This window comes from Fistularia commersonii, chromosome 12, assembly GCF_037954325.1.
Source record: "Fistularia commersonii isolate RoL2024-O1a breed Wild chromosome 12, RoL_Fcom_v1.0, whole genome shotgun sequence".
Lineage (NCBI taxonomy): Eukaryota > Metazoa > Chordata > Actinopteri > Syngnathiformes > Fistulariidae > Fistularia > Fistularia commersonii.
The window spans coordinates 4764303-4773077 of record NC_141295.1 but is presented as its reverse complement, the minus strand read 5'-3'; the positions used below and the strand labels follow the sequence as shown (position 1 = coordinate 4773077).

Below are 8775 nucleotides of genomic sequence, written 5' to 3'. Positions count from 1 at the left end.
TTCCCATGTAAACTCGTTTTATTTGTTAACAGCGGACGGAAAATATATATAAAAAAACACGATGTCAAATAATCACTTTTCCTTTCCTTTAAAGAAAAGAGAATTAAAGGTGAAAAAAGAGTTTCTTTCTTTATTTTCACCCGGAGCAATGGAGTTTCACCTATTAAAATAGTTTCATGTAAATAATGCATAATAAGGGACTCCCGCGATATCCCGTTTATTACCATTTATGTAAAACAAAATAAAATGAAATAAAATGTAATAAAATATAACAAAATATGGTAAAATAAATTAAAATAAAATAAGATTGAATTAGATTGGGTTCTCACCTTTTTTTTTATTTAAATAAAATTCCAGTCCAAAGTCAGTCGGCTGACATCCGGAGCCCGGGGTCCGATCTCCGCGCGGAGGAGTCAGCTTCGGCGGCTCGGTCCTGCGCGGCAATTAACATTTCAGTAGGAGAAAAGAGAGGAGGAGGAGGAGGAGGGAGAAGATGAAGAGGAGGGGGTGGAGAGGGAGGACGAAAAGGAGGAGGAGGTGGAAAAGGAGGCCGGTTCTCGGAGGTTCCGCAGCCGCTCCTCCGCCGGTGTTGACGGACAGAGATTGCCGCTCGCTCCGCGGCCCTCGCCTCTATGAGCAATAGAAGCACGCGGCTCCGTGGACCGGCGTCCAATCACGGCACAGCTCACGTTCGACCGGGCGACCAATCGGCGGGCGGGGAACGCCGGGGAAGGTCCCGCCCACTTGCACGAGACTCGCGTCATGTGATCGGGGAAAAAAAAAAAAAAAAATGTTGAAGAAGTTTGTGGGCAAAGTTGGAGGGCGGCGGCTGCCATGACGGAAGGGAGTCCGGGCGGCTTTTTGAGGTGAAATAACTTGTATTTAGGCGGCAAATGGCGGTTTGCTGAAATATATCAGAGTCTTATCACACGACGGGTGCGTTTTAAAGGCGAGAGGGGGAAACATGGGAACTCTTTTTAACGGCAAGTTAGCTTGACGCAGTTAGCCTCGCTAGGCGGTGGCTAGCAGCAAGCGGCTAGCGTAAAGTCGCTTTGGGTGACTTTTTGACAACAGAAAAATTACCCCCAAATTAGTCAAAAAAAATAATGAATAAATAAATTAGAATGCCCCCCTCCCCCCCGCTCAGCAAGAATCGCAATAATGAATAAGAATATTTTTCATGTCAATAATAACTAAAAGTAGTTTGGGTAGTTTGGATGAACACAATATCCCCAACCCAGATGAACAAAAAAAACTTTACAGGCATGACGCAGGCCTTCCTTCAGTATAAGGATTTCTTTCAAATAATAATAAATTATGGTTTCCATTTATGATAAATTTGGATTCAACTTTTTTTTTTTTTTTTGCAAATAGTTTGATGCATAAAATCTCAAATAGATAACTCCAGTAAAAACCAACAAATAAACATTATGGATAAACAGCGCTCGTGGATAAAGTTTGTTTTCAGCAGTGATTAAATGCCTCTCAGAGGAAATATAGTAAACAATTTCCGCAGTAACTATATTAATTAAAGCTTACAGAGTTAATGGGTGTGCTGATAAAAATCAAAAGGAGTTTTGAATAGAAAATCCTCATTATCCCATTTCCTGTTTTGCGTCCCCAAAGAAAAATGGCAGCGCTGGACGGCGTCAAAGCCGGCGATTGATCACAAGTATCAAGATATCAAAAGGACGGCGCCATTGTTGTTCTAAGGGGTTTCTTTTTTTTTGAAGAGGGGGGGGGGTCTAATCCCAAATTGCTGGCGTATTTTCTTAATACTAAGCCCATAAATCCAGGGATCAAGCAGCCTAAAGAGGTGTAGCTGTGTGTGTGTGTGTGTGTGTGTGTGTGTGTGTGTGTGTGTGTGTGTGTGTGTGTGCGCGCAGGCGGGCCGGAGGTGGAGGGGGTTAAGTTTGGAGAGGTTTTTCTCCTCAGTGTTGTCGGCACTTATTAAAAGCAAGATGCATAAAATCCCAGGTTGTCAGAAAGCTTGCAGGAGGCTCAGGCTTCAGGCTTCAAGCAAAACACACACACTCACACAGGCACACACACACACACACACACACACTAGAAACCTGCCGGGCGGACACAGATCAGGCCAAAGACACCCTCTTCGAGCCTCTGGGAGCTGCACGTTCAGCTGCAAGAAACCAGAAGGAAGGTTTGATGGACCTGGACTAGATGTTTACCCGACACCTGGCAGGAGATTCTGGATTCTTCTAAGGAGAAGACAAGGCCTCACACACAGACACACACACACACACAGGTAGGATTTAAAAAACACACAAAAGTTCATCGTCCGGGTGAATTTGACAGTGTGAGCTCAAATTGTTTGTGGTGTGTACATCAGTTGCTGCCTTCAGAATGCAAATGGAGGTGTGTGGGTGTGTGTGTGTGTTTTTAGGGGTTTTAGAGATTTACCAGATTATTTGGCTGAAACCTGCATGCGGGACAGGCCGTAAAGTGGCACTTGAATGCTTTTGCTTTTGATTGCTCCGAGCCGAAGGCAGGCCACGTCTCTCGGCGGCGAAATATCCGAGCGCCGTCATTTTCCAGCAAAGCTAATCTCCGTGGCCGCTGAGGTGACAGCGCCGTGACGTAGGGAGCGGAAATAAGGCTGCCAGTGGTTATGTAACTCCACCAAGCCGGCCAACGGCTCCGCGGTGCAGCGGCGTCCTGACCGGCAAGCGCCTCGTCCCCTGCAGAAACCACGTATATGCTGAAAACAGGGAATTGGTATGAAATTGCAAGCAGAAAAGGCAGCACAGATCATGCACGGAAAGTCAGGGAAAAGCAGCAAAAAGAGAACGCGAATAACTGAGACGTTTTCTTTTTAAATGTAATGATAATTATTAATTTTCTTCAAATTATATTATCAGTAATTATTCTAGTAGTATTATTATTGTATTAGTAAGGATACATTTAGATTCAACTTTATTTAAAATGAATAATTTCTGCCCCTTTCTGCTTTTCCGAATGCTTGAATCTGCAATTTTTTGTCCCTGGTTTTATTTCATAAATGCCATATAAAAGGCTCAAACTGTTGCAATTAGTATGATCATCATTAGGCCTTAATGACTTGAGTAATTGGTCACAGGATTCAAATTCAAATCCCGCGGCAGCTGTATTGGCGGGTTTTTAAATGTAGTTTATTTCTATTGTGTGCTTCCTTGCGTGAAGTCACTGTCTTGTGTTTTTGCGATTGCCGTCTTGGCGGTTCTGGATGTCCGACGAACCTCCCGCTCGCTCCGGTTCCTCTTTCTTGCCTCAAGTGACTCCCGTTTGGTTTTAGGTAGTTTGATTCATCTTTTCTCTTTTTTTTTTTTTTTTTTTTTTTTTTCCTCTTGCGCTTGGCTCCAGTTACTACGAAACCTGACACGGATCAGCGGAGCCGTGAAATAACCCGGGCAGAGCTCTGACAGGGAGGTTCCTCAATTTAGAACCCCGACTGACTGAGCGGGGGCTGATCCGCAGAAACGTGGTTTCTGATCCCGTAGAAGCCAAAGGTGTGGACGGGGGGAACCCCACCTGAAGAAAGACTTTGTTATTTGTAGCGGCGGGGAGAAGCGCCACGTTAGCGGTGACCCTGAAGGGCAGGGCGACGGTTTGAGCTAGCCGTGCTACGTACAACTATCTCTTAGCATTCTTACGGAAATGTTTTCGTGGCGACTGGACTTGGAGTTTGGAACCGAAGAGGCCTCGTCCGAGGACCTCCGTAGACATCTGTTAGCATGTTAGCTTCCCACGCCGGACGTGTAACAGTGTAACAGCCACCTGGCGTGGAAGGTTTCGGCCGCAGTGCATCCAGGGATTGTCGTTCAGTTGACGAACCTGTTACCCGTCGCTGTAGCGCCCCCTTGTGGTGGGAGGAAGATATTTAAGTATCGACTGAACGGATACTACCGATGAGGGTCGAACATTGTGTTAGTCCAATCCCAGTAAAGTCAGACAAAGTCTCCATTGGAGAGTGTGTAGTGCCACCTACTGATAGGGCGTTTCCTCACACCGGCATCTTATGATACCGGCTTCATGTTACATCATCATCGCACACTGCCACGACAGCCAGGGGGGGGATTGGTCGTCCCGTTAATCTGATGGGTGGCACATCCAGCCGATGGCGTCCAGAGGTGCTTCTGATGTCCGTCTGTCCCGTACAACCCTGGAAATCTCACAGAGAGCCAGAAGAAGCCCCGTTTGCATCCTGCTCTCTGAGAGGATGCCGCCATGACTGGTTGTTTTTTTAATTCACCTTTTTTTTTTTTTTCCAGAATTGAACAAAAAGGCCCTGTTGACCCTCCGAGGAAACCAAGGAAAGGATGGTTTCCACCTTCAGACCTGCTCCACATCCAGGGCAGGAGCTTCACCTCGGCGACACTTAGGAAAAGCGACGCGAGTCAACAAACAGGAAGTGAGTGAATCGAGAGTACAGTACAAATATCAGCCATTCTTTCTGGAGACGTAGTGAAGAGTGCCGAGTGTGTGTGTGTGTGTGTGGGGGGGGGGTAGTAGCTGTCAATCACAGCTCCTCCGTTCCCGCCCCCCTCATTAGGAACACAAACAATGAAGAAGAAGGGGGAGGCGGGGGGGAAATCAGACACCAGAACCATGAGACCAACTGACCCCATCCAGTACCCATCACCCCCTGAAAGACCGAGGTGTGTGTGTGTGTGGAGGGAATTACTTTGTGTGTGTGTGTGTGTTGGAGGGTAACTTCCAATCCTTTTAGGATTATGCCCCCCCACTCCCCCACCCTCCTGTTTTCTCCAGCTCTGTTCTTTCACTGGGCCGCCCCTCGGGCAATCACGTTAAAACTTGCACGGCCAGCGCTCATTCAGATTTCTCCAGCAAGGCGTAGCAGCCGTAACCATGTGAGCCCCGGCAGAAGCCGCAGGAATGCAACGCTTCTTCTCTGCGCTCCCAACAACATAAAATTTGAGAAAAAAAAAAGCTGTGAGATTCGGTCAAATCTGCAAAGTTTTATGTTTTTTGAGAAGTATCCGCTCAGGGCTCGCATCCTGTTAGCCTGTTTGCTAGGGTATCCGAACTGAACAGAGCACTGTTTTTAGCTTCGCAGGTGTCGGACACTAAAAAGATGCTAGTGGTATTGCTATTGTTTGCAGAAGCAGATGCGAATGATATTGCGGATGTTCGCAGAAGCAGGGCTAGCGGCTGCTGTTAGCATTAGCGGCCAAGGTCAATCCCTTTGTTGGACTTCCAAAAGTAGAACGTCCCTCCTGAGTTCAGAGCACGTGTTAGCTGTGTCGCTAATCGGACGTCTGTCAGATCGGCCCTCCCGCGAGACGAGCTGCCGTCCACAGACTCTGCTAAATACCCGAAAATGTGAATTTACACCTTCCCCAACCGGAGCCCGCCCAACCCCCGATGCCGTTTTAATCCACAGAGGAGCATGGTGGCAGAAACAAACGCCCCCTCCCCTCCACCTCCAGGAGGCAGGGAATTGCCACCGGTTCCTTATCTCTGGGTCCAGTCAAGTCCGGGCGCTGAGTGTTCGCTCCATCATCAGAGTCGGCCATTTGATAGGATTCTGGCTCGCCGGCTAATCAATGCGCGGCGGCAGACGACCCGTAACCGGGGCTGAAAGAGCCCCGCCGACGGGGATTAGCCCCGGCACGGGATTACATATTGATTTTCTACGTGGAGGAAAGAAAATAGCTTATCAAATTAAAAAAAAATACCGCCCGGGTGACGAAAGTAGTGGAGTCCGACGCGTGACTGCCGTCTTCCAGGGCGGAGCGTCAACTTTCAAAGAGGAACTGTCGATGGATTGATTTGGGGGAGGAGGGGCTGCACGGATTCTTGTCACGGCAGCTGGACTTGAATTTTTTCCCTCGCAGATGTTTCACCCCTCATCCCAGAGGCTTCTTCAGTTCTTACCACCTGACCAGTTGCCGCAGGAAGAAGATTTCGACAAGAATTCAAGCTTGTGCGGATTCCTCTTTCTGCGTTAATCTGGAGAAAAATGCCGTCGTTTGCCGCGGTTTGGCTGTTGGGTCATCAAAACACCGACTTGGGTTGAAATAATCTGATCCGGAGACTTAAAACAGCCCCGTTTGTTGCGATGTTCCCCCGGTTCCCTTGGACACGGTGCATGTTGGACCGTACCAAAAACAAACCGCGTGGGGGTTTGGTCACCGTGTCCTTGATTCGAGAGCGGGCCGCCATTCTGAGTGCATAATCTGCAGGTAATAATCAGCAGATGAGCTGATACCAGGTGCGCTGATGACGGAGGAGACCGCCTCCCCCGTCCCCCGAACATAAAACTAATTGGAATTGATTTATTATAGATCAGGTGTCTTATCGGGTGAGAGAGGGACGCTAAAAGAACAGGGCCGCCGTGTAATGATTCTGTTATTAACACTTTTATCCGACGGGAGTGGGTTTATCCGCCGGGGCCGGGGGCCGCGTTCGCCACCAGAGCTTCCTCAAATAAATATTAATTAACGAATTAATGGAGCAAGAATCTGCCTCATTAAACACGTCGTGCCGACTTCAGCGCCGGGTAATATCACCCATCAATCGATCAATTGTTGATTTCCTTGAATTAATTCGTCAGTTAACGGGCGCCGCTGTCGTCCTCCTCGCCCGAATGACGTTTGAATGACAGTTCTTCTTCCTCCGCTTCGTCCGGCTCCCTTTCTCAGCGCCCGCCACGTGAAAAACTTCATCAATATGTTAATGACTTAATCTCGAAACACTTAAAGCGACCATTAATAAACATTGATTCAACACTCGCCGCCGCCGAGCGGCGTTAATCCACTGCGAAAGGGGGATTACAGGCGGACGCGAGGCAGAGACACCGATCGCACCGTCAAAACCGGGACGAGGATGACGCTCGCTTTTCCTCTCTTTGAGCTTCCGGAAGGGCAACGCCCTCAAAATAGATATCAGTTAATGCTCAAGTTTCCTCCGGAAGAAGTGGCATCGCGTCGGTGTCATCCAACTTCCGCTGGTTTTTTATTATTATTTCATTGAACTCACCGGTTTAGAGTCGTAGCGATTCAAAGGAAGTACACGTGCTCGCTAGCTAAGCTAGTGGTTAGCTTTGCAGGCTAAGGGACAAAGGGATCGGCCTCTTCGCTGCCCGGACGGTTGGTCGGAAACCCTAAAATCGTTGTTCGGTCGGGACGGGGGAACGGATGGATGGACAGACAGACAGAAGGAAGGATGGATAGATATTTAAACAGATGGAAGGATGGACGGATGGAAAAACAAATGGTTAGACAGAAAGACAGATGGGTGGACAAACAGATGGAAGGATAAACAAACAATAGATGGAAAGACGGACAGATAAATGATAGAGACGGAAGGATGGACGGACAGATTGATAGACAGATGAAAAGAAGGAGGGATGGATAAACAAATGGAGAGATGGAAGGATGGAAGGACGCGTTAAGTCCACTTTCCTGAGAATACACCACAATGTAAGAACAACCATGACACACACACACACACACAGTGGTCACGCTATGCCTGCAGATGCTAGCCGCCGCACATTCAGGTGCCCTTCCTCCTCTGTTAAGTAATCAGATTACTTTCTAAGACTCGTTTTCTTAGCCTCCTCCGCCTCCCGAAATGGCATTGTGCGGTCGTAGTGAGCGACGCCTCCATCACCAAGTAAGATTAAGATGGTAATCTGAGGCAGCGCTACATTAAAAAGATAAGGCTAATGAGAGCGTCCCGCTGCCGGATAAACACCCGACATTCCTCTTCCTCTTAATCCAGACAATCAAACAGGGTCTTTAAACACATCGGGATTATCGGGCGTCGCCGCCTCCGAAAGGCAAAATGTGTCTTTTTATTTTTTAGACGGTGCGACTTTTATTATTTGCCTCCACCTGCAACCCCTTATTAAAACCCGGGATTAATTTGTAAGATCTCCCACCGTCCTTTTGGGACCCGAAGGCCTCGTTCTGCCGTCACACTACGTTTTTTCCTGTTTGCTTTAGATAACAAATCTTCGGTTGACCCCGAGGGCTCGGGTAGGGGGTGGGGGGGCATTACAAATTAATCCTGGGTTTTAATAAGTCTGTCTTAAGCCTGAGATCTTTGCTGGAAAAGAAAGACGGGGGGGGAGGCGGAGGAGAGAAGAAAGGGAGCGGAGAGGAAGAGAAATATATTAAACCCTGTGATCACAGGCAGCTTTTCTTGTTTGTTATCCCTCCGTTTTACCTTTAATCCAATACCCGCTAATCCAATTTGTGTTTCGGGGGTCCGACCCAAACCGGGGGGGGGAGGTGGTGGGGGGGCTTTCCTCACGAACACGCCCGCGGGACACGCTAACGCTAACGCTAACGTCTCAGAAACACACCCGGAGGGCGTGAGGCGGTCGGGGGAAAAAAAAGTAGCGCGTAGAAAGGACGAGGAGGAAGAGTCGGGCGAGGAGGGAGGGCCGGGTCGGCGGCCGAAGGTGCGTCTGGACGGCTGAATATGCATGAAGAAGAGCCGTAATCAGATCCCGGGCAGCCGCCCGCCGGGGGGGGGGGGGGACATCGGGGGGCACAAAGGGATTGATTTAATTACTTGGAGTGGGCCTGCGCTCCGGAGCGGCGAGTGAAAGGCCCCGCCGCATCCTTGTGCTATTTTGGTGGTGATGGTGGAGGACGGGGGAGAAGGGGGTTCGACGGGGGGGCTGCAGATGGCGGGGGCGCCGAGGTAGTCCGGCTTCTTAAGTCACCAAAACTAATCCCGAGTATAAAGCTCTCCTGATTGAAAGGACCTGCATTGATTGCAGAAAAAGAAAAGAAAGAAAGAAAA

General features: G+C 48.7%; 1 protein-coding gene across 1 annotated transcript in view; it reads right to left on the bottom strand.

Annotated features, from left to right (window-relative positions):
• LOC147228412 (homeobox protein OTX1-like) overlaps positions 1-586 on the bottom strand; it is a 4474-nt gene extending 3888 nt beyond the window's left edge. The window contains exon 1 of the mRNA XM_086156103.1: positions 330-586. The gene's annotated coding sequence lies outside the window, so the exon portion shown is untranslated. The remainder of the gene's footprint in view (positions 1-329) is intronic.
• Positions 587-8775: the final 8189 nt, after the last annotated feature.